This window comes from Bos indicus, chromosome 16 (assembly GCF_029378745.1).
Source record: "Bos indicus isolate NIAB-ARS_2022 breed Sahiwal x Tharparkar chromosome 16, NIAB-ARS_B.indTharparkar_mat_pri_1.0, whole genome shotgun sequence".
Lineage (NCBI taxonomy): Eukaryota > Metazoa > Chordata > Mammalia > Artiodactyla > Bovidae > Bos > Bos indicus.
Genome location: NC_091775.1, coordinates 81,216,624 through 81,238,006, shown reverse-complemented (window position 1 = coordinate 81,238,006; position 21,383 = coordinate 81,216,624).

Below are 21,383 nucleotides of genomic sequence, written 5' to 3'. Positions count from 1 at the left end.
GGTCCAGTCGTTGGGACTTCACCTTTGAAGGCAGGGGGTGTGGGTTCGATCCCTAAGACCCGTGTGCCTCACGGCCAAAAAACCCGAAGATAACAGAAGCAATATTGTAACAAATTCAATAAAGACATTAAAAATGATTCACATTTTACAAATCTTTTAAAATTATTTTGCTTTTTTTTTTTAAGAAAGTTACTAGGAGATGTATCCACCCCCGCCCCCAGTAGGGTATGGACCCCTTTTGGTTGCTGGTCATTTGGCCGTGACCCCCTCTCTGTATGTCAGAGGAGCTGGCAAGGGCTCCACACCCTGGCGTCCTGGTTAGCTGTGGCATGACTTCTGTTTGCAAACTCTCTCCTGGGCACTTGCCTTGCCATTTGCCCTTGGAAACTGAAGGCTGCTTCAGCTCCATTTGGGGGTTTTCTGAGCTCTTTCCAAGAGGATTTCCTTACTGCTGTTTCCTCTCTTCTGTCTTCTAAGAACCCCTGTTTTTCAGAAGTTTAACTCTCCAGGACTAACTCTGATTTTCCTATTTTTCTCTCATATTTTCCATCACATTGTCTATTTGTGTGTGTGTGTGTGTGTGTGAAGGGGGGTGAAGTAGAAAAGAATATCTTTACTTGCTTTGCCAAGGCTGAGGGGCCCCAGAGGGCTAATGCCCTCAAAGCCGTGTGTCCGGACCTGGAGGGAGTAGTCGTGGCTCAAGGCCTGTGTGAGCAGCTCGGGGACGCCGTGCTGACGGGCTGGTGGTGTGGTGAGTGACAGTCAGCGTCACCAACCTTCCGGCTTCAGCGAGTCTCGGGTCTACGTGCCTGTGGGCAGCAGACACTGAACTTCTTCCGCCTGGCGGGGGCTCAGCATCTGCGTCTGGACACACTGACTCTCAGGTTCTGATGTCTCATGGCAGAAAGAAGTCTGTGGGAGACAAAGTGACAGGTAAGAAGTGGATTTACTTAGAGAGAAGCAGACTCCACAGACAGTGTGGGCCGTCCCAGAAAGTGAGAGTGGCCCACGTTGTCCTTCAGCTCTACTTTCTGGAAGATTCTCTCAACTTTACTTTCTGTCTATTGAGCTTATCATTCCTGCTTTCCTGTGTATAATTTCCAAGAGCCCTTTATGTTCTACAAGTGCTCTTTTTTTTCATGACATTCTATTCCTGTGTGCTTTTTCTCTATTGCTGCATAACAAACTATTTCAAAACTTAGAAATTTAAAACAATTATAAACTTTATTTTCTCACAAATCCTAGGGGTCAGGAATCCTGGTGGGGCTTGCCTAGGTGGGCTCACATTGGGCTCTCTCATAAGGTTTCAGTCTAGATGTTGGCCAGAGGCTTGATGGGGCTGGAAGATGCATTTACCACATTCTATTCTTGTACATTGGGTTGCTTCTGACCGCTCACACTGCTGTCTTTGGATACAGAGATCAGCTGAAAGAACTCCCAACGGCCAAGCCTGGGCCATCTGAACAACAAAGCAAGTGCAGTATGATTAGCACATAACCCAGTGCACTGAGCAACGCCCACATGGCCATAGACAGAGCGCCTGAAGAACCAGGGATGGACGTTCGTGACACCGTACAGGAGGCAGTGATCAAGACCACCCCCAAGAAAAAGAAATGCAAGCAGGCAAATGGTTGTCTGAGGAGGCCTTAGATGTAGTTGGGAAAAGAAGAAAAGCGAAAGGCAAAGGAGAAGAGGAAAGATATACCCATTTGAATGCAGAGTTGCAAAGACTAACAAGGAGAGATAAGAAAGCCTTCTTCAGTGATTAATGCAAAGATAGAGGAAAATAATAGAACGGGAAAGACTAGAGATCTCTTCAAGAAAATTAGAGATACCAAGGGAACATTTCATGCAAAGATGGACACAATAAAGGACTGAAATGGTATGGACCTAACAGAAGCAGAAGATATTAAGAAGAGGTGGCAAGAATACACAGAACTATACAAAAAAGATCTTCATGACCCAGATAACCATGATGGTGTGATCACTCACCTAGAGCCAAACATCCTCGAATGTGAAGTCAAGTAGGCCTTAGGAAGTATCACTATGAACAAAGCTAGTGGAGGTGATGGAATTCCAGTTGAGCTATTTCAAATCCTAAAAGATGAGGCTGTGAAAGTGCTGCACTCAAGATGCCAGCAAATTTAGAAAACTCAGCAGTGGCCACAGGACTGGAAAAAGTCAGTTTTCATTCTAATCCCAAAGAAAGGCAATGCCAAAGAATGCTCAAACGACCGCACAGTTGCACTCATCTCACACGCTAGTAAAGTAATGTTCAAAAGGCTCCAAGCCAGGCTTCAACAGTGAACTTCCAAATGGTCAAGCTAGATTTAGAAAAGGCAGAGGAACCAGAGATCAAATTGCCAACATCCGCTGGATCATCAAAAAAGTGAGAGAGTTCCAGAAAAACATCTATTTCTGCTTTATTGACTATGCCAAAGCCTTTGACTGACTGGATCACAATAAACCATGGAAAATTCTTCAAGAGATGGGAATACCAGACCACCTGACCTGCCTCCTAAGAAATCTGTATGCAGGTCAAGAAGCAACAGTTAGAACTGGACATGGAACAACAGACTGGTTCCAAATAGGAAAAGGAGCACATCAAGGCTGTATATTGTCACCCTGCTTATTTAACTTCTATGCAGAGTACATCATGAGAAACGCTGGACTGGAAGAAACACAAGCTGGAATCAAGATTGCCGGGAGAAATATCAACAACCGCAGATATGCAGATGATACCACCCTTATGGTAGAAAGCAAAGAAGAAGTACAGAGCCTCTTGATGAAAGTGAAAGAGAAGAGTAAAAAAGTTGGCTTAAAACTCAACATTCAGAAAACTAAGATCATGGCATCTGGTCCCATTGCTTCATGGCAAATAGATGGGGAAACAATGGAAACAGTGACTGACTTTATTTCTTTGGGCTCCAAAATCACTGCAGATGGTGACTGTAGCTATGACATTAAAAGACAGCTGCTCCTTGGAAGAAAAGTTATGACCAACCTACACAGCAATATTAAAAAGCAGAGACATTACTTTTCCAACAAAGGTCCGTCTAGTTAAAGCTATGATTTTTCCAGTAGCCACGTATGGATGTGAAAGTTGGACTATAAAGAAAGCTGAGCACTGAAGAATTGAAGCTTTTGAACTGTGGTGTTGGAGAAGACTCTTGAGAGTGCCTTGGACTGCAAGGAGATCCAACCAGTCCATCCTAAAGGAAATCAACCCTGAATATTCATTGGAAGGACTGATGCTGGAGCTGAAATTCCAATACTCTGGCCACCTGATTCGAGGAACTGCCTCATTTGAAAAGACCCTGATGCTGGGAAAGATCGAAGGCGGGAGGAGAAGGGGACGACAGAGGATGAGATGGCTGGATGGCATCACCAACTCGATGGACATGAGCTTGAGTAAACTTCAGGAGTTGGTGATGGACAGGGAGGCCTGGCGTCCTGCAGTCCATGGGGTCACAAAGAGTCAGACATGACTGAGCGACTGAACTGAACTGAACTGATTCTGAAGTGAATAAATGCTGCCCCACTGGACGGCTCTCAACACCCAGCCCTGCTTGTATTGCACGTTTGTACTGCATGAGAAACATCAGGAAACGGCAACTGGGGAGCATTTTCCAGGATATCTCACTGGCAGTCTCACACTGTCAAGGTTGTCAAAAACAAGGAAAGCCTGGGACTTCCCTGGTGTCCAGTAGTTATAAATAGACCTTCCAGTGCAAGGGGCACAGGTTCGATTCCTGGTCAGAGAAATAAGGTCTTACATGTCACTAGGCAACTAAGCCTGAGGGCTGCAAGTGCTGAGCCCAAGTGCTGCAACTAGAGAGAAGCCCACGGAAGACCACACAGGACGCAGCGAAGACCCCGCCCGCCACGGCTAAGAGCTGATCAGCCAAAATGAAGCCAGTCACGCGTGCTCCACAAGGGAAGCCCTGCAGGGAGAACCAATCAAGCGTGCCCCACAGCAAGAGGAGCCCTGCAGGGAGGAGCCCACACACCGCAACTGGAGAGCAGTCCCCGCTCACGACAGCCAGGGAAAGCCCTCTCGCGGCAGTGAAGGCCCGGCATGGCCAAAAACAGGGAAGCAAGGAAATGCAACCATCGAAGCAAACAAACAGCGATGAGACAGGGGAGTCTGGAAAAGTGGTACAGGCAAGGGGAGTCTGAGGAGATGCGGCAACTGGACGTCACGTGGTCCCTGGATGGGATTTGGGAACAGGAGAAAGGACATTAGGTGGAACAAGGGCACCCACATACAGCGTGGACCCAGTGAGCTGCGGAGGGCAGGCTCACACTCCGTGACAAGTGCTCACATGTGACGTAAGACCCGCTACGGGAAGTGCTGAACCTGGGAGGAGCCCTCATGTTTCTAGAAAGTTAACGTTATTCTAAACTCCACCCCTAGGCAAAAGTTTATTCCAAGAAAACGATAAGCCCACAACATTCTTTCCACTTAGCATCCCCACAACTTCCTATCGCACTTGAAATCCAAATCTTTAGCCTGATCCAGAGCGGCCGGGGCTTCCCAGGGCTCTCTGGGCAGGTCCCGCTGGGGCCTGGGGGGCGGCCAGCATCAACCGTTTCCTCTGCCTTCCTGTCTTCCCGCTCTCAGTTTAAATGTTACCTTCTTAGGCATCCCGGACATCCTCACCCAAGTAGATGTCAGGGACCTCCGAGGCAGTCCAGTGGCTAAGACTCTGTGCTACCAAAGCAGGGTCCTGGGTGCCATCCCTGGTCAGGGCACCAGGGCCCATGTGTGGCGACACACGCAGCACTGAGACCGGAGCGGCCAAAGGAGTCAGTGGCTGCCGGTCCCTGGAAGGGCTCTCAGCCCTGCCGAGTCCTAATTCCTGCCTGATGTTCTATTTGTCTGCTGGCTGCCTCCATCTGTGAAAACGCAGATCCCGCGAGATCAGGGCCTTAAGCCCCAGAACCTAGGAATCGTGGGGCAGGAAAGGCATTCAGTTAGTATTTGTTGAATGAAGACAGGATTTTCCAGTGTTCTGTTTTCAGACCCTGTTGCTCTGTTTTGTTTAGAAAACGCGCTCGCTCGGTCCCACTCACTGGGTGATCGGTCACTCCCAGTTACTTACTGTCCTGTCTTCTCGGTCATCTTGCGATGTTGCCTGGTCAGTGGCTGACAGAGTTGTAGTTGTTTTGGGGTGATCCCGGCGGTGGCGGAGGCTCTGGGTAGACGCCAGCAGGGCGGCTCGAGCCCTGCTCTCTTCTCACCCTGTAGAGCGCCCTGATCCCAGCTCTCATACTCTTCGTTTTGTGTTTTAGACTCTCCGGTAAACTCTCATCTAACAGTTCTAAGGCTCAAGCAAGTGTGAAAACCCCTACACTGGATCATTTTACTTCTGAGCCAAAATTTTTTAAGGCATGAAAAGACGCCAACATCATCAGCAGGTAGGGAAACGCAAATCAGAGCCACAACTTCACAGCCACCTGGACGGCTGTGATCAAAAGCACAGGGGCTTCCCTGGTGGTCTAGCAGCTGATACCCCACTGTGCCAGTGCAGGAGGCCTGGGTTCAGCCCCCGGTCAGGGAAGTAGATCCCACCTGCCACAACTAGAGTTCACAGGTCACAACAAGAAATCCCAAAGCTGCAACCAAGGCTCGGCTCAGCAGATAAATAAACGTTAAACAGAATAAAGTTCCTGGTTGGGGAACTAAGATTCCATGTAGGGTGGCCAAAAAAGAGAGCAAAAGACAGACAGCAAGTACTTGGCTAGGATGCGGAGAAAGCGGAGCCCTCGCGCAACGCCGGGGGGACTGTACAAGGGAAGGGCGCAGCCACTTGGGAAGAGCCTAGCAGTTGCTCAAAACAGTGAAGATCTTATGATTACACGACCCAGCCGTTTTACTCTCAGGCAAGAGAGCCCACACAACCTCGCGCATGGACGCTCACAGACGCTTTATTCACAAGAGGGAAAATCTCTCAGCTGATAAATGGATAAACGAAACGTGGTCTATCCATAAAGCAGAATATTATTCAGCCATAAAAGTAGGATACCAGTCCGTACTATGATGTGGACGAACCTTAAAATCATTAAGCAAAATGAGAGGAGCCAGTCACAAAAGGCCACCTGTTGTGTGACTCCATTGATAAGAAACACCCAGAACAAGAAATGCACAGAGACAGGAAGTGGAGTCAGGCTGCTGGGGCCTAGGGCTTCCCAGGCGGCTCGGGGGTAAAGAACCCGCCTGCCAAGGCAGGGGAACAAGAGACGCGGGTTCGATGCCTGGGTCAGGAGGAGGCCCTGGAAGAGGGCACGGCAACCCACTCCAGCATTCTTGCCTGGAGAATCCCACGGACAGAGGAGCCCCGTGGGCCACAGTCCAGGGGGTCGCAGAGTTGGACATGACTGAGCAGCTGAGAACACACCCGCGCCGTGGGTGGTTGGGGAAGATGGCGAGTGACTGCTCGTCTGTATGGCGTTTCTTCGGGGCTGACGAAAGTGTTCTAAACAAGACTGTGGGGGTGGTTGCACAATTCTATGAATGGATTAAAAACCACTGAATTGTGTACATTAAATGGGTGACCGAGGTATCGTTGTTAAGTCACTCAAGTCGTGTCTGACTCTGCGACCTCATGGACTGCAGCACACCAGACTTCCCTGTCCTTCACTATCTCCCAGAGTTTACTCAAACTCGTGTCCATGGAGTCAGTGATGCCATCCAACCATCTCGCCCTCTGTTGTTCCTTTTTCCTCCTATCCTCAATCTTGCCCAGCATCAGGGTCTTTTCCACTGAGTTGGCTCTTCACATCAGGTGGCCACAATATTGGAGCTTCAGCTCCAGCATCAGTCCTTTCAATGAATATTCAGGACTGATCTCCTTTAGGATGGACTGGTTGGATCTCCTTGCTGTCTAATGGACTCTCAAGAGTCTTCTCCAATACCACAGTTCAAAAGCACCGGTTCTTCGGCACTCAGCTTTCTCTATAGTCCAACTCTCGCATCCATACATGACTACTGGAAAAACCATAGCTTTGACTGTACGGACCTTCGTCAGCAAAGTAATGTCTCTGCTTTTTAACATGCTGTCTATGTTTGTCATAGCTTTTCTTCCAAGGAGCGACCATCTTTTAATTTCGTGACTTTTAACTTAGACTGAAGATATGGGGGTTATAAATCACTAGCTGTTTAGGAAGACAACTGTCAAGCCCACGCTACTTGGAGCCTGAATCCTTACTCTTCACACCGTCAAGTGGATCCGTGACCGTCGACCGTGGGAGAGTGCGGCTCTGAGCTTGCATCTGTTACGTCACAGGCTCGCCTTTCCTGAGAGACAGGCTTTGTCTCGGCTCTGTGTACCAGCAGCGCCTGCAACGGTACTTCTCGGGCACTGTTTGTTGAACCAAGGCCTGTTAAACTGCTTGGCCTCTTTCAGAGGAACCAGCTGTGCGGATGCGGGGAGCGAGGTCACCAGGCTGCTCCCGGGTGTCAGGTCCGTGGTCTGCCCCGATGGCAGAGAGCCAGGCTCACACCCTTCCCAGGGAGCCCGGATCCAGATCCGGGGAACAAGCGCGGCGGGGGTGCAAACCCCCGGCTTCTCGGCCCCACGTGGGCTGACCTGGGCTCAGCCCTCCTGCAGAGCAGTCCTCTGGCGCCTGGCACCCCCGGGCCCAGTCCTTTCCCTTCCGTCCAGAAGTGTCGATTCCAATCAGCTCCCTACACTCCCGGGGAAACCGGGCGGCTGTGGTCCGAGAGCAGGGGACACGATGGGGTCTGGGGCTGGACGCTTCCTGCCGGCCGGCAACCAGGACCCCATCGGGTGGGAGTCCTGGGTGCAGGCTGGCACATCAGGAGGGCAAGACCCAGCTCTGGGGAATCCGGCAGGAGGGCTTGAGGAGGACGGGAGGGGACAGCCCAGGCCGAGGGCTGTGACACAGACACCCCCCGGCCACTGGTGACTCAGGCTGCTTCACTTCAGTGCTCCCTGTCTTGACTTACTCACCTATTACATGGTGGAGATCTACCTGCGGAATCAGTAATTCTGTTTTGAGGATCAAACAAGGTAAGGCACTGGGGGTGTTTCAGGACGGGAACCCCCTGGGAGCCCTCCTGTGCTCACACCCACAGTCCCTTTTCACTCTGTGTACTCTGTCTGAATGATAGATGACCTTAACAAGAAATCATTCAAGATCTGAATTCTGTGCCTGGCTATGGTTGCCCCAATCTGCACGAAAAGAACTCGGGGGACCTGGGCAACCCCATACGTTGCTAGCTGGTCAGTCTGAGCTCCTGATGACAGGCTAACCTTCTCCTCCAGGGGTCCCACACCCTCAGAGAGGAGGCCTGCTGGGGGACCAGGAAGGAGGCCCCGGGTAGGGGCCCTGGAAGCCGCCCTGAGCTGGGCGGGGCTGTGGCAGCCTGATGGTTGGCTGTGCTCCCCCACACCCACCCTGCCGACAGGCACCTCCCCCCACGCCCACCCCGCCGACGGGCACCTCCCCCCACGCCCACCCCGCCGACGGGCACCGCCCCCCACGCCCACCCCGCCGACGGGCACCTCCCCCCACGCCCACCCCGCCGACGGGCACCGCCCCCCACGCCCACCCCGCTGACGGGCACCGCCCCGCCAGCCAGCCTGCACTTTTGCTTTCCTTGTGTTTCTGTTTTATAAATTCTAAAAACTGCTATCTTCACTTGAGATCGTCTTGTTCTTTGGCACCCCAGGGCGGCCCTCAGGGTGCTGGGCGGGGGTTTAGGGTCCGGGGGGCAGGGGCAGATCAACACGCCACTTACTTGGCATCTGGCCAACACTCGCCGCGAGTGGCTGCGGCTCCGTGTCCAGTGGAGTCCACACTATGCTTCTTTTTCTATTCTTTGACCATACAGCGAGGCGCGCAGGATCTTAGTTCCCCAGCCAGCGATCAAACCCGCGCCCTCTGCACTGGCAGCGTAGAGTCTTAACCGCTGGACCACTGGGCAAGCCCTGAATTTGTGCTGCTCTTGTCCTCACTGTCCCGGGTGGACAGAGAAGCTGCAGGGCGGGCTCGTCAGTGACCAGGCAGCCTGGGCTGACCTCAGGCGCTGTGTCGTTTACACTGAAGGGTAGTCACAGCCGTGCATTGCTGGATGCTTAGCACTCTTTTAACAATAAAACTTCTATAAGTTTGGTGTGCACACCATTTCTGTAGAAACGAATGCTACTGCACATTTAACAGGGCCCAGGATCGTGTGAACACAGCTGTCACGGGCGCTGGGAAACCAAGATCTCCGTGTACCTTGCTTTATTGCGATATCTGCCACATCTCGGTGGTCTGGAAACCAAGCCACACTGTCTGTCCTGGCCTGTGGGACTATGAAGACTCCCTTTTCAAAAACAAACAAGCAAAAGACACCCGTTGGCCCTCCACTTGCTGGGAACTTGGCTTCTAACATCTTCATGTTGAGAAATACGAGGGCCTCTGCGGCTTCTCCCCAGACGCTCGTCCCTCCCCGGCTCTCCCGCCGCGTTTCTGCGGGTCTGTGTCCCTCCGCACGTGCTGGTTTAGTCGCTCAGTTGTATCCGATTCTGCAACCCCCTGGACTGTAGCCCACCGGGCTCCTCTGTCCATGGGATTCTCCAGCCAAGAATATTGGAGTGGGTTGCCATGCCCTTCTCTGCAGCCAGAGGGTCTCTCAAACCTGCAGAGCTGGTGCTGGTGGCTCCACTCGAGCGCCCAGAGCTTTCCTCGGTCCCCCGGGTCGAGTCTGAGCTCTGCGCCCAGCTGAGCGGGCCCCAGGATCTGAAACCAACTGTCTCTCCCTCCAGCCTCCATGCCCTCTGCTGTCTCTGCTCCAGTTACCCTGACCTTTATTTACAGACAAACTGCTCTGCACAGGAGAGCACATGCTGTCTGAATCCTAGCCCCTGGGTGCCTCCTGTCCTTGCTGGCAGCTGCCTGCCTGCCCCTGTGACGGTGCAGGGAGCCTGCCAGCTTTTCCCGGGTCCCCACGCGTCCCTGAGCCGGTCAGGGGGAGGGGAAAGCGGTGCCCCCTCCTCCAGGGCACGGTTGGGGGGAGCGTTCCCACCTCCGCCCCCTCCTGCCCCTGCCCCCGGGTGTGGGGAGAGGCCCCACTGTCCTGTCTCAGGGGGCCCCACCTGGTATGCACAGAGGTGAGTCAGGGCCAGCCTTGGCCTCCTGGACTCACTTGGGCTTCTTGGAGCCTGCGTTCCACCGGTGGGTGGGCTGCTCCCTGGGGGCCTGGCCTCCACTGCATTGGCCCGGGGACCCCGTCCACCAGCCCATTTGGCCGCTGGGTCCCGAAGGGGACGAGGTCCTGGTGGACTGGGGGTGGTTTTTCGGGGCACCTGGCCTTTCTTCCCTGCAAACTCCCCTTCCCCCTTGGAGGCCAAAGTGGATGGCGGTGCTCTCAGAGTAGGCCTGTGTAGGGTCCCAGGGGCCCCAGAAGCCCTCCGAGCCCAGGATTCTGCTGTAGAGGAGGCACCTGGGGCCCTGAACAGGCTCGTTAGACCAGCCGGGCCCCTGGGCCGGATTTTTTTCTCTACCCTGACCAGCCTGAAACGGCTTCGGGGGACATCCCCCCACACGCTCTCTCCCCAGACTGAGGAGGGCCTGGGGGCTGGGAGTGTGGCTTGCCCACCAGGCTCCCAGAAACCTGGAGAGCTGTTATTCCAGAACCCGATAAGTGCCTGGGTGGGGCCAAGATAGGGGCAGCTGTTTGAAGTCCAGAGTGATAACCGCTTCAGAGAAAGCTGATAAGAGCTGGAGACGCCCCGGCTCGGTGTGCCTCTTGCCAGCCACGGCCTGCGCTGCCCCGAGCCCACGCAGCGGAGCGTGCGTCCCCGGTCCCCGTGGCCCTGCTGGGCTCTGCTCTGCCGCTCAGGGCTGCTGGCATTCCCCTTCCCACTCCTCTCTGCCAGCCATCGGGCGTCCTTCCCAAACGCACTCACACATTCTTCATCCGCGGAACACATGTTTCCTGGGAGCCCCTCTGCACTGGCACAGCTGGGGCACGGAGCCACCACCAGGCAGGGCCTGCACTCAGGGTGTCGGGGACCAACCACTCCCCAGTGATTACAGGGTGACATGGGAGCATGTGTGGAGGGTCACACGGGAGATGAGCAGACAGCTGTAGATATGGCGGTCGGGATAGCCTCTCTGCAGTCTTGGAGGACCAGGAGTGGTGGTGAGCAAAACCTTCTGCGAGGAGAGCACGTGCAAAGGCCCCAGGGTAGGAGCGTGTGAGTGAGAGGAGTAGGGGACCAGCCTCTGAAGGCCGCAGGGTGGTGAGAGTCTGGGATGACTGTGCGGAGTGAGAGGCCTTGGGAAGCTGACCCGTGTTGTTAACATTCTCTTGGGCGGCAGGCAGGGAGGCTCTCCTGTCTCCTGGGCCTCTGTGTCCACAGGTATAAACTGCAGTTTAACTACCCTGCCTCTCCTGAGCCCCTGCTGAGCCCGGGGGCTGCTCTGGGTGGAGGCAGGCCTGGCCCACACCTTTGGGGGGCGGGGAGGGCCCGAGCCCGCAGGAGTTAGAGAGGATACCTGGGAGAGGTGACCAGGTGTGGTCAGGGAAGACCCTGGAGGAGGAGGCGGCCTCAGAGGGCCTCAAGGTGGGGCTGGGGGCGGGGAGGGCAGGACCGCGTCCTGGGCTGTGGAGCGCTGGACAGAGGGTTTGTGAGGGCCAGGTGGGCGGGGTGGGGACTCGGGGGAAAGGCAGGGCCCAGAAGACCGCCAGGTTCCGGCTTCCCAGGGGGTGAGGGGCCCCACCGAGGTGCTGTGTCCCGACCCCACACGCCTGGGCCCTGTCTCCTTCCGCGGGGTTCTGACTCCTCCGCTCCACAGGGCCTGCGGCCCCTCCATCCGCAGCCCTGGCCCCGGCCCCGGCCTGTCCTCGGGGCCTCCGCGGCCCCCAGCGCGGCTCCCAGAGGTCGTGGTCTCTCGGAGGCTCGTGGGCGCAGGCTCTGCTCTGACCTGCGGCGCTGCCCCGAGCGCGCGTGCGCACTGCTGTCCGATCCAGTCCCCCGTGTCTGCTGCATCTCGCAGGCCTGTAAGCCTCCTGGGGCGAGACTGGGTCTCCCAGACACGTGACTCATAATAGCTTTGGTGGCGGCCGCGGCGGGGAGACCAGCTGGAGATAGCGCGAGGCCGACCTCCAGCCTCAGCTGTGCGGGAACTTGCGGAGCCCCCTGGCTGAGCCTCGGCTGCCCCACCCCCAGCTCGGGCTGTTGAAATCCCAGGGACTCTGGTGCCCCATCCCCCGACTACCAGGACGCGGCGTGTGCGGGAGGCGCGGTCACGAGCCCCTCCGTCCGCCCCGCGGGCTTCTTCCCTCGATCATGCGACTTATCTGCAGGTCCTAGCCCTGGCCCAGGGGGCTCCAGGCCTGAGAGGAGGACTGGCTTTAATCTCCACGTGACCTAGGACTTGGCTCGAGAGAGTCATGTGCGCCCTGCTGATGGAGGCAGAGGAGCCGCGGGTGGGGAAGGCCGGGGGCTCGCGCTTCCCGTGGTGATGCCAGGACGGTGGGGGGTGGAACAGGTTGGCCACGTTTCATCTGGACCGGGACTGACCTGGTGCCAAAGCACGTGGAGGGAAGGGGCCCCAGAGCCGAGGGCTGCCCCCCGATGGGATTCTGGGAGCGGGGGGTGGCCCCCGGCCAGGCAGGCCGCACCCTCCTCGCCGGGCAGTGCCTCTCAGCACGTTCACACCCAGGGCGCTGGCGGGGGCTGTAACCTGAGCGCTGGGTGCCGGTGGGGGTGTGGGCTCCCGCCCGGGCCCTCGCCACACCACCCCCCACCCCCCGTCCGGCTCCCTGCCGCTCCGGGGCTCACGCAGGCCCTGCCCAGGGCGGAAACTGTGTCCCAGAGTCGGGGGCCAGGTAGGGCCGTCGGGAGGACAGCGCCCGCGACAGAGCCCTTTGATCCCGCCTCCAAGAGCTTGATAATGAGACGCAGCCCTGTTCCCGCAGAGGGGAGAACAATCGTGTGCAGCCCAGACAAAGGACTCTTTGTGCCGCCCTGGGACCCGTGCCCCGGCTGCTGGGGGAGAGGAAGGAGGTGCCTGGTGGGGAGGGGGCCTGGGCAGGACGGCCCCGGGCGTGGCTCCCCCCACCCCCACCCCGCCGGCTGAGCAAAGGGCATCTGTGCGCCCACTGCCTGCCCCGGGGGCACACCCAGGCCCAGGTGGGTGAGAGGGGCCCAGTTTCTGTCCCTATGGGGACAGGCCAGGGGCGAAGGGCTCTCTCTGTGGGGGGGCAGGCTCCTCGGGGACGGCCCCCCACCCCTGAGCACATAGGCATGGGGGTGGTGAATGAAGAACTGGGGTGCAGAGGGCCCCGGAAGGAGGAATGAGAAGGGGGCTCCTGGGGGCGTCATCTTTCAGCAGAACGTAACACCTGCCCTCTAGGTGGCCCTGCCTGGGCGTGGACCACCCACAGCCTTTGCAAAGCAAATCAGGCTGTTGTGGAGCCCGGCCTCCCAGTCCAGCCCTGCGCCCGTGCCCCTCACGTTTGTTAGTTAAATCCAGCCCCTTCCTCCCAACACCCTCCTCCACAAGCGGCCAGACCTGGGTGTACCCGGGCCTTCACTCACCCTCCCTGTCTCCCTGTCGGGGTGGCTGTCGAGGCGGCTGGGCTTTGCTGTTGAGGGTGGGGGCGGGGCTTGGGGTTTTATTGGGATTGAGCCTTCTGGATGGGAATATGGTTCACTGCGGGGAGCAGATGAGTAGAGAGTGTCCAATGCCCACTCCCCAGACCTCACTAAGAGTCTACGGCACACCTGGCCGGGGCGGGGGTGGGGAAGCAGTGGGCACAGCCGGACGTCTGGTTTAGGACTGAAGATGGGACCCTAACCTTTTCAGGACAAGGGGCCTGGAGCAGAACTGGGTGAGGATTGGTGGAAGCAGCAGACAAGCGATTCTGATGCAGAGGATTCAAAGAGGTTTAGGGCTCGAACGTTGATGACGGGTCCTTTTGGAAGTTGTGCTCGTGAGCGAGCAGGACCCTTCCCTGGGTTGGTGACATTGGAGACGGTGAGGGGTGAGAGATGTGACTTGATCACACGGCGCAGGGACCTTCTCTCAGGCACAGGTTTAGGGTCTCAGTTCTCCAGGCGCTGGCCCGGTTTTGGGTGGGAAGTGGTTCTGACCAGCACTGGCTGCCTGGCGGAGGCAGAGGTCTGGGGGCCGGGAACTCTGGGTGACCCAGGAGAGGCTGAGCCCTGGGCCTGTGGGCTGGAACCAGGCCCACAGGTGCCAAACCAGTCCCTGCCTACAGACACTGGTGTGTTGACTTTGGCAGCCCCGCCCCGGGCCTCCACCCTCCCCAGAAGGGCCTGGAACTGACACTGGGCCTGTCAGGGGCTGGAGACGTTCCCAGCCCAGTCCTGCTCCAGCCGGCGGAGGCAGGTGGCTGTCCTGGCAGAGGAAGCCAGGGGGCGGGTGGGGAGGCTGCTGCAGGAGGGGCTGCCTAGGCCCCCTGGGTGAGGTCAGGGATGGGGGCATTGGGACTGCACGAGTGACCTCTTCTTGGTCCCAGACTGAAGACCCCCGGGGAACACGGCCTGGCGGGGAGGCTCATCTGGGGTCCTCTTATTTTTTTAAGTTCTACTAGTTTATTGCTACCAAGCCATCCCCCTCCACCCTCATGCATGCATGCTTAGTCATGTACTGCGTGGACTGCAGCCCGCCAGGCTCCTCTGTCCACGGCCTTTCCCAAGCAGAAACACGGGAGTGGGTGGCCACCCCCTCCTCCGCTCTGGGGCGCTCTGGGTGGAGCCGGGACCTGGGGGGCTCCGGTAGCTCTGGCGACGGTTGGGTGGGACTCGAGGTCTGGCTCTGCCCCCTAGCTGCACCCTCCTGGGACCCCAGCCCCAGACACCAGGGGGGCCTGGAGGCGCCTGTCCTGGTGACTGAGGATCAGGGAAGAGCAAAGGGGCAGAGGTCCCCAGGGAAGGGCGATGGGTGGGGTGGGCATGCCTGTGGAACGCGGCTGACGCTGCAAATCAAAAATCACCTTCCGGTCTGCTGCTCCCTTTCAGAAAGCAGCGGGAACCGGGGTGGGATGCAAGGCGCTCCAGAGGGGGCAGGGAGGGAGCAGGGCACTGCGGGCCTCAGGGTGGGCCCGGCGGGTCCTTCCCCTCCAGGACAGCTCCCCACAGCATCCTCAGCCCTCCACCTTGGCTCCACGGTGCCCCCCCCCCCGGTGGTCCTCCGGCTGAGGCTTGGTCTCTCACAAGCTGAGGGGTGTGGGGAGTGAGCAGGGGGTTAATGGCTTGGAGCTGCTGATGGGAGGAGCAGGCTGGGGGCTGCGGGGGGGGGGGGCAGCAGCTGGGAGGCACGGCCTACCCGGCCGAAGGCTTTCCACATAGGGATGGTGACCTAGTCTCGGGGAAAGAGGACGCCTGGGTCCTCGGACACCCCAGGGCCAGCCTTCTGGAGGAGGCCAGTTAAGGGGAAGGGAGGGTGAGGGAAGGGGGCCAGGAGGGCTGGACCCCGAGGTTCCGTAGGCCCCAGGACCCCACCCCATGTCCCCTCTCCTCTGAGTCTCACTCTTCCCAAAGAGACGTAATTATAATCAGAAAAACAACAGCAGCTGCTGTTTACTGAACATCTGCCCTGGGCCAGCTGCTGTTAGCGCCGAATTACAACCTGGCAGATTAGACATTCTTGTACTCACTTCACAAGCAGGGAAATCGAGTCCCAGAGAAGTTACACGACTTGTCTGCATGGCCTGGATTCCTCTAAGGCCTGGGGTGCTGGCTGGGCTGCTCCAACCTCCTTGGGAGACACCGCCCCGTGGGGCGCCCACAGCGCCGGCCACCCAGGTGCCCTCGTCCCCTCGCTGCTCGGACTGTCCCCTCCCGCCCGGCGCTTCCCGCCCTTCCAGCTCCTCCCCTGGAGACACCTGAAGCTCTTGAGGCGCGAACACGGACAGGCTCCACCACCCCTTCCCGGGGGCCCTGCCGGCCCCCACCGCCCGGAGGACCCCCTGCCCGCCAGGCTCCTTGGGCTGCTCACCAGGGTCCCCCCCTTGCTGCTCCCCCAGCCTTAGCACCTCCCCGCTCTGCTGTTCTACCACCTGCGGTGACATGGCCCCTTTCTGTCTGCTCTGGGGGCCTGCTCTGGGGGCTCTGGTCCTGCCACTATTTGGGTGATTTCGCAGACCACTGAGAAACCCTATCCACCCAGTGACCTCCCTGTTCCCTGCCCTCAGCTCCCAGGCTTCCCCTCCACTGTGCCCCAGTGGTCCGGCTCCATGACCACATCCTGTAGGAACTGCCCTGTTGCTTCAGCTTAAATCCACACCCCTCCCCACCCCACACAGTCCTGCCACCTCCGGTCTGCACCGACCCACCTCTTTCTGTTCCGGCTCTAGAGGCAACGCAGACCTCTGGGCCTGGCACCACAGCCCCTCCGACCCCCCGGTCCTTAGCCACCCTTTTGCTTAACTCTTGAGTGTTCTTAACTGCAAACTAGCGTCTGTTCTATTTTCAGCTAAAGGAGATCTTTTCAGGGCTAAAGGTGGCTCTCAGAACTGCCGAGAGGGCCCAAACAGAGTCTCGACTGCACTTGCAGGAAGGACCAGCGCAGAGCAGGGCCCTGTGCAGACCTGTCTCAGCCGAGGCCCGCTGCCCGGGGCTTGGACCCCACCTCCTTGGACGCACCGGCCGGTGTTGGTCTGCAAGGAGCCTCCACTGTCAGAAGCGGGGCTGGCTTCAGTCTTCACTTCAGATGCTTTCGTGCTGCTCTGCTTTTAATTAAACCAGCCGCAGGCAGCTTTGCCCGCTGCCGCCTCTTTCTGCGTCGGGTGCAGCGTCTTACACTCAGCACGTCCTGCCCGGCACACCACATCACCCGCCGCCTCCAGCCATGCGCCCACCCCGGGCCTCTCCCACCCACCCTCCGTCCTGCAGCCCCCGAGCCTCTGACCTCAGCACCCTCAGCTCCTGAGGGTCTCCACTGCCCTCAGGACCGAGCCTGGACCCTGACTGTGGACCTCTCTGGTTGCCTCCTTCCTACCCGGTAGCCACACCCCACGCGTGGGCTTGTTGGACCCCTCTCCTGTCTCTGGACTTTTTCAATGATATTCCCTCTGCTGGGAAAGCCCATCTTTCCGGTGAACTCCTACCCTACCCTATGGACATGTCAGCTTAGTGACACCTCTTCCAGGAAGCACACCATGATCACACCTCCTGTATAGAGTTCGGTGCCTCAGAGCATTGAAATCGCCGGTGTTCCCAGCCAGACTGTGAGCGCCCCGAATGTGAGGGTGGTGGCTTTGCTGCTTCAGGCCAACACCCTGTAGAGCCGGAGGACGTTCAGTGCCTGTGACGTGACTGGATTAATGAGCGCAGCCTGAGCTCACACAGCAAGGACGTGCCACACGCACACGGCAGGCACTCTCCTTCGTGTGGGCTGTGTCTCTGCACACTCTGGCTCCAGGATTTTTTAAAGTTTTATTGAGGAATCATTGACGTCCAATAATCTGCACACATATAAATTGTACAAATTGATAAATTTTGACATTTGCATACACCCCCGGAACTAACAGCACAATTGAAGCTGTGGATAGGGACTTCCCAGGTGGTCCAGTGGTTAGGAATCCACCTTGCAATGCAGGGGATGCGAGTTCCAACCCTGCTTGGGGAACTAAGATCTCATGTGCCGCGGGTCAACTAAGGCCTCGGGCTGCACCTGGAGAAGCCTGGGTGCATCGTGAAGACCTGGAGCAGCCCGGCAACGACAACACCCAAACCCGCAACGCGCTGGTTAGAGCCGAAGGCACGAGCTGACACCGGGCCGCGGAGCACTGACCCTGACTCAGCGGAAAGGAATGGATTTGCCCAGATGCTTCCATGTACGAGCCAGCTGCATAGCTCCGCCATTAAAACGCACTCTGATCAAGCGATCTTGCACAGGAAACTCACCTCAAGCTTACAACATAAAAGCCAGGGGAAAATGATGGCCTCTCTGTGGCTGTCACCGTCGGGAACTTCACGGGGGTGGGGGGAGGGGAGCCGAGGCCCCAGGGCGCCCGCTGTCTGCACCACCACCCCGCGTGCGCCCTCGGGCCTTGGACCGGTCAGCTGGCGAGGCGCGCGTGGTTCGCACCAGTTCTCCCGCTATCTAACCAGAGGCCACGAGGCCTTTACGCATTCTCCTCTTCCAGGGTGGAGTGGGAAAATCCCTGCAGGAGCAGTGACCACGCCTCCTTTTCCAGGAAAATCCGGACCTACTCGTCCTCTCCCCTCTCACTTCTCAGTGTCCACCACCACCCGGGGTGCGGCAAACCGCATCATGCAGCGTCAGCAGTCCGCATAACGCAGGAGTTTATCTTTGCCTGTGATTATGATGTCCACCCGAGAGTACTGCTTACCTTTCTGGATCTCTTCTAGTTCTGGAATCATTCTCACACCTGTCAACATGCAGCTGCTGGGTTGTGTGGCTGCGACCAGTCCGTGAACCAGGCTTGCACCAGGGCCGAGCCAGGGACACCGTGATCACCCTGACCTGATCATCCAGCCATTTGTTTTTTGGCTGCACTGCGTGGTATGCGGGATCCTAGTTCCCCACCCAGGGCTCAAACCTGCGCCCCCTGCAGTTATAGCACAGTTAACCCAGAGTCAGCCCACAGAATCTTAACCACTGGACCACCACAGAAGTCCTCCTGGCCTGCAATGGTGGCCTGGCTCTTGGCCCCTGACCTCTCCACTTTTCTTTTTTAAACTTATTGTTACTATAATTTACTTTATTTTTTGGCTGCACCTCATGGCATGTGGGATCTTAGTTCCCCAACCAGGCTTGAATCCTGCAGTGGAATCATGAAATCTTAACCACTGGACTGCCAGGGAAGTCCCTTCACTTCTTTTGTGAAGAACTTCATGCACATAAAAAATAAAATATTGACATCAAATAAAATGTGTATGTCTTTTCTCCTGTAATCTGTCTTTCTTTCCCTAGTTTGAGTTGCAGATACCAGGCGCTGAACGTAAGAGGGTACAGGAAGAATTTTTCCTCTCCTACACTGTCACCAAGATTGGCGTCAGGAGCAGCAGGAGAGGCAGAAAATGCTGCCAGAAAGAGTCCCTGAGGCTTAAATCCTTTAAAGACCTCTCAGCAAGGCTTGTCCTTCCTCCTGTGGGATAAGACCTGCCCCAGAGGCCATTAAACAGGAGCACAGGTTAGGTCCTTGTCTTCAAGGAGTTTATGACAGAACCCGCCCCATGAGGACTGAAGGAGCCGGTGGGGCGAGGCCAGAGCCCCAGCACCAGGCCTCACGCACTTGTGGCCCCTGCAGTGAGACGCTCTCGCCTGTGTTTCCTGACTGAATCCTCACGAGAGTCCTGTGATAGCCAGCGGAGATGGGGTTAAGACTCGTATTTCCAGATGAAGAACCTGGGACTTAGCTTCTGGGAGTCTACCATCGGTGGTAAAGATGAGAAAGTGTCCTTGGGGGTCTGCGTGGTGTTCCTTCTGAAACACGGGTGATCCGCCTCACGCAGGAGATGGACGGCTTAGACAGAGAGCACAGAGTTCCGTGTCCTGACCTCAGAGCTGTTCCCATCTGCTGCTGGCTGCAGAGGCCGCCCGCCCTTACCTCCCCCACCCATCTCAGCAGGGCCCTTCCCCACCTCTCTCCCCTGCACCCCTTAAAGCAATCGTGGACATGCCTATTCAGCACAGCGACGTGCACTCCCTTTAAGTGTGGCTCACGCCTGCAATGCCGTACCCACCCTCACCACGAGTTACAGCATCTCCATCAGCCCCTCTGTTTCCCGGGGACATCAACCAGGGTCACTGATTCCAGAAGCCCTGCCCAGGGTGTGACGTCACAGGGCTGGACCCACTCTGCCCAGAGGGCAGTCCAGCCTCGCGCCCAAAGGCAGGCACTTCTCTCCCTCCCCAGGCCTTTTCCTCCTTCAGGCCTGAGGTCGAAGGTCGGCTGCCCCTGCTGCAGGTCTGGACGTGGGCACTTTCCAGGCTCCGACGGCCACCCAGCTGCCCTGTCCCAACTGACGTCTTCTCAGTTCTGTCTCCTGGGGGCCTAGCCCAGTGCCCCCTGCCACCGCCACCCTGCGAGGCTGATGACTCTCCTGGATACCGTGAGGTCCTGGCTGGATCTTCCGAGAGGTCCAGGGGGCATGGTTGCCATGGTCACACACGGTCAGTCCCTGTCCCCTGCTCCCCCATCTTAAGAAACTCCCTGGGACAGAAAAGGCCCCCTCAGCTGAGTGGCGGCTGGGGAACAACAGAGCGCCCTCCCACCCCCGTGCTGGAAGCCCTGGGACGCCCTGCAGGTTTGGGGTTCAGGTCTGCTACTGTTTTGGAGGAGCAGAGTGTGAGGAGGTGCACTGGTTTCGGGGTAACAGAAAGCTCCGCCCCCCTTCCCCCCCAACCCCCGTCCTCCCCTGGAGGAGGGCAGAGGGTGCCCGGCTGTCACAGCCGGTGGTAGGGTGCACGGAATCAGGGACACTACCCTGTCTTTCTGAACTCTGGCTTATTAATGCTAGAGTCCCCTTCTGGAATATTCGATCATCCAAAAACAGCCTCAGTTGCCACATGCCAGGCCCCGGGCCAGTTACACACATCATTCCACTGAGTCTGCTCAGCAGCCCTGCGGGGGGCGTGTTTACGCGGACTCCGGGAGCCAGACACCCGCCCAGGGCTCGGCCGGGCTGACCAGCTCACAGAGCTAGATGAACCGAAACTCTGAATTCTCTGCATTCCACGCTCCTCACCCAGCAGCGCAGCAGGGAAGGCCCGACTTCACGCTGCGTGACTCAGTTCGCGTGGCGGCAGCGCGGCAGGTTTCGGGGGCGGAGCCAGGCCCCGCGCAGAGGCGGACCCACACCAGGGCCTCCGCCCGCGCTCCCGGGAGGAACTTCCTCCGCAGGCCTCGTCCAGCCCCGCCCCGACGGCGCAGCGGCGGGCAGGGCTTCCGGGACGGCGGCCAGGGCAGCCCGGGCTGGACCAGGCCTCCAGGTGTTTGCAGTCGCAGCCCCTCCCCTTGGGCGGCGGGCTTGGGGGCGGGGCGGGCCTGCGGCGCGTGTTCCGGCTCTGGGGTCACGAGTGCGTTGTGTGTCTGTAGACAAGTTACTTGGCCTCTCTGGACCACCTCGGGGGCGCAGCCTCCTAACTCGATGGGGTGAAGAGGTGGTAGCAGAGGCTTCCGAGCCCCGGAGGAGGGGGTGCGGGCCTGTACCCGCCCCCGACCCCGGGGGCGTGGAGCGAGAGTGTGACTCAGCCGCCCTGGGCACCCAGTTCAGGCTCGGCCGCGGGCCTCCCTCTGCCGTTTGCTCGCAGGAGCCCAGGTACCTGGGTCACCTCACCGAGGGCGCGACGGAGGCCGGGCTCCCAGCCCGCGGACCCAGCTGCCCTCTGACCCATCTGACCTCGCCCTGAAGGTGGCCTAG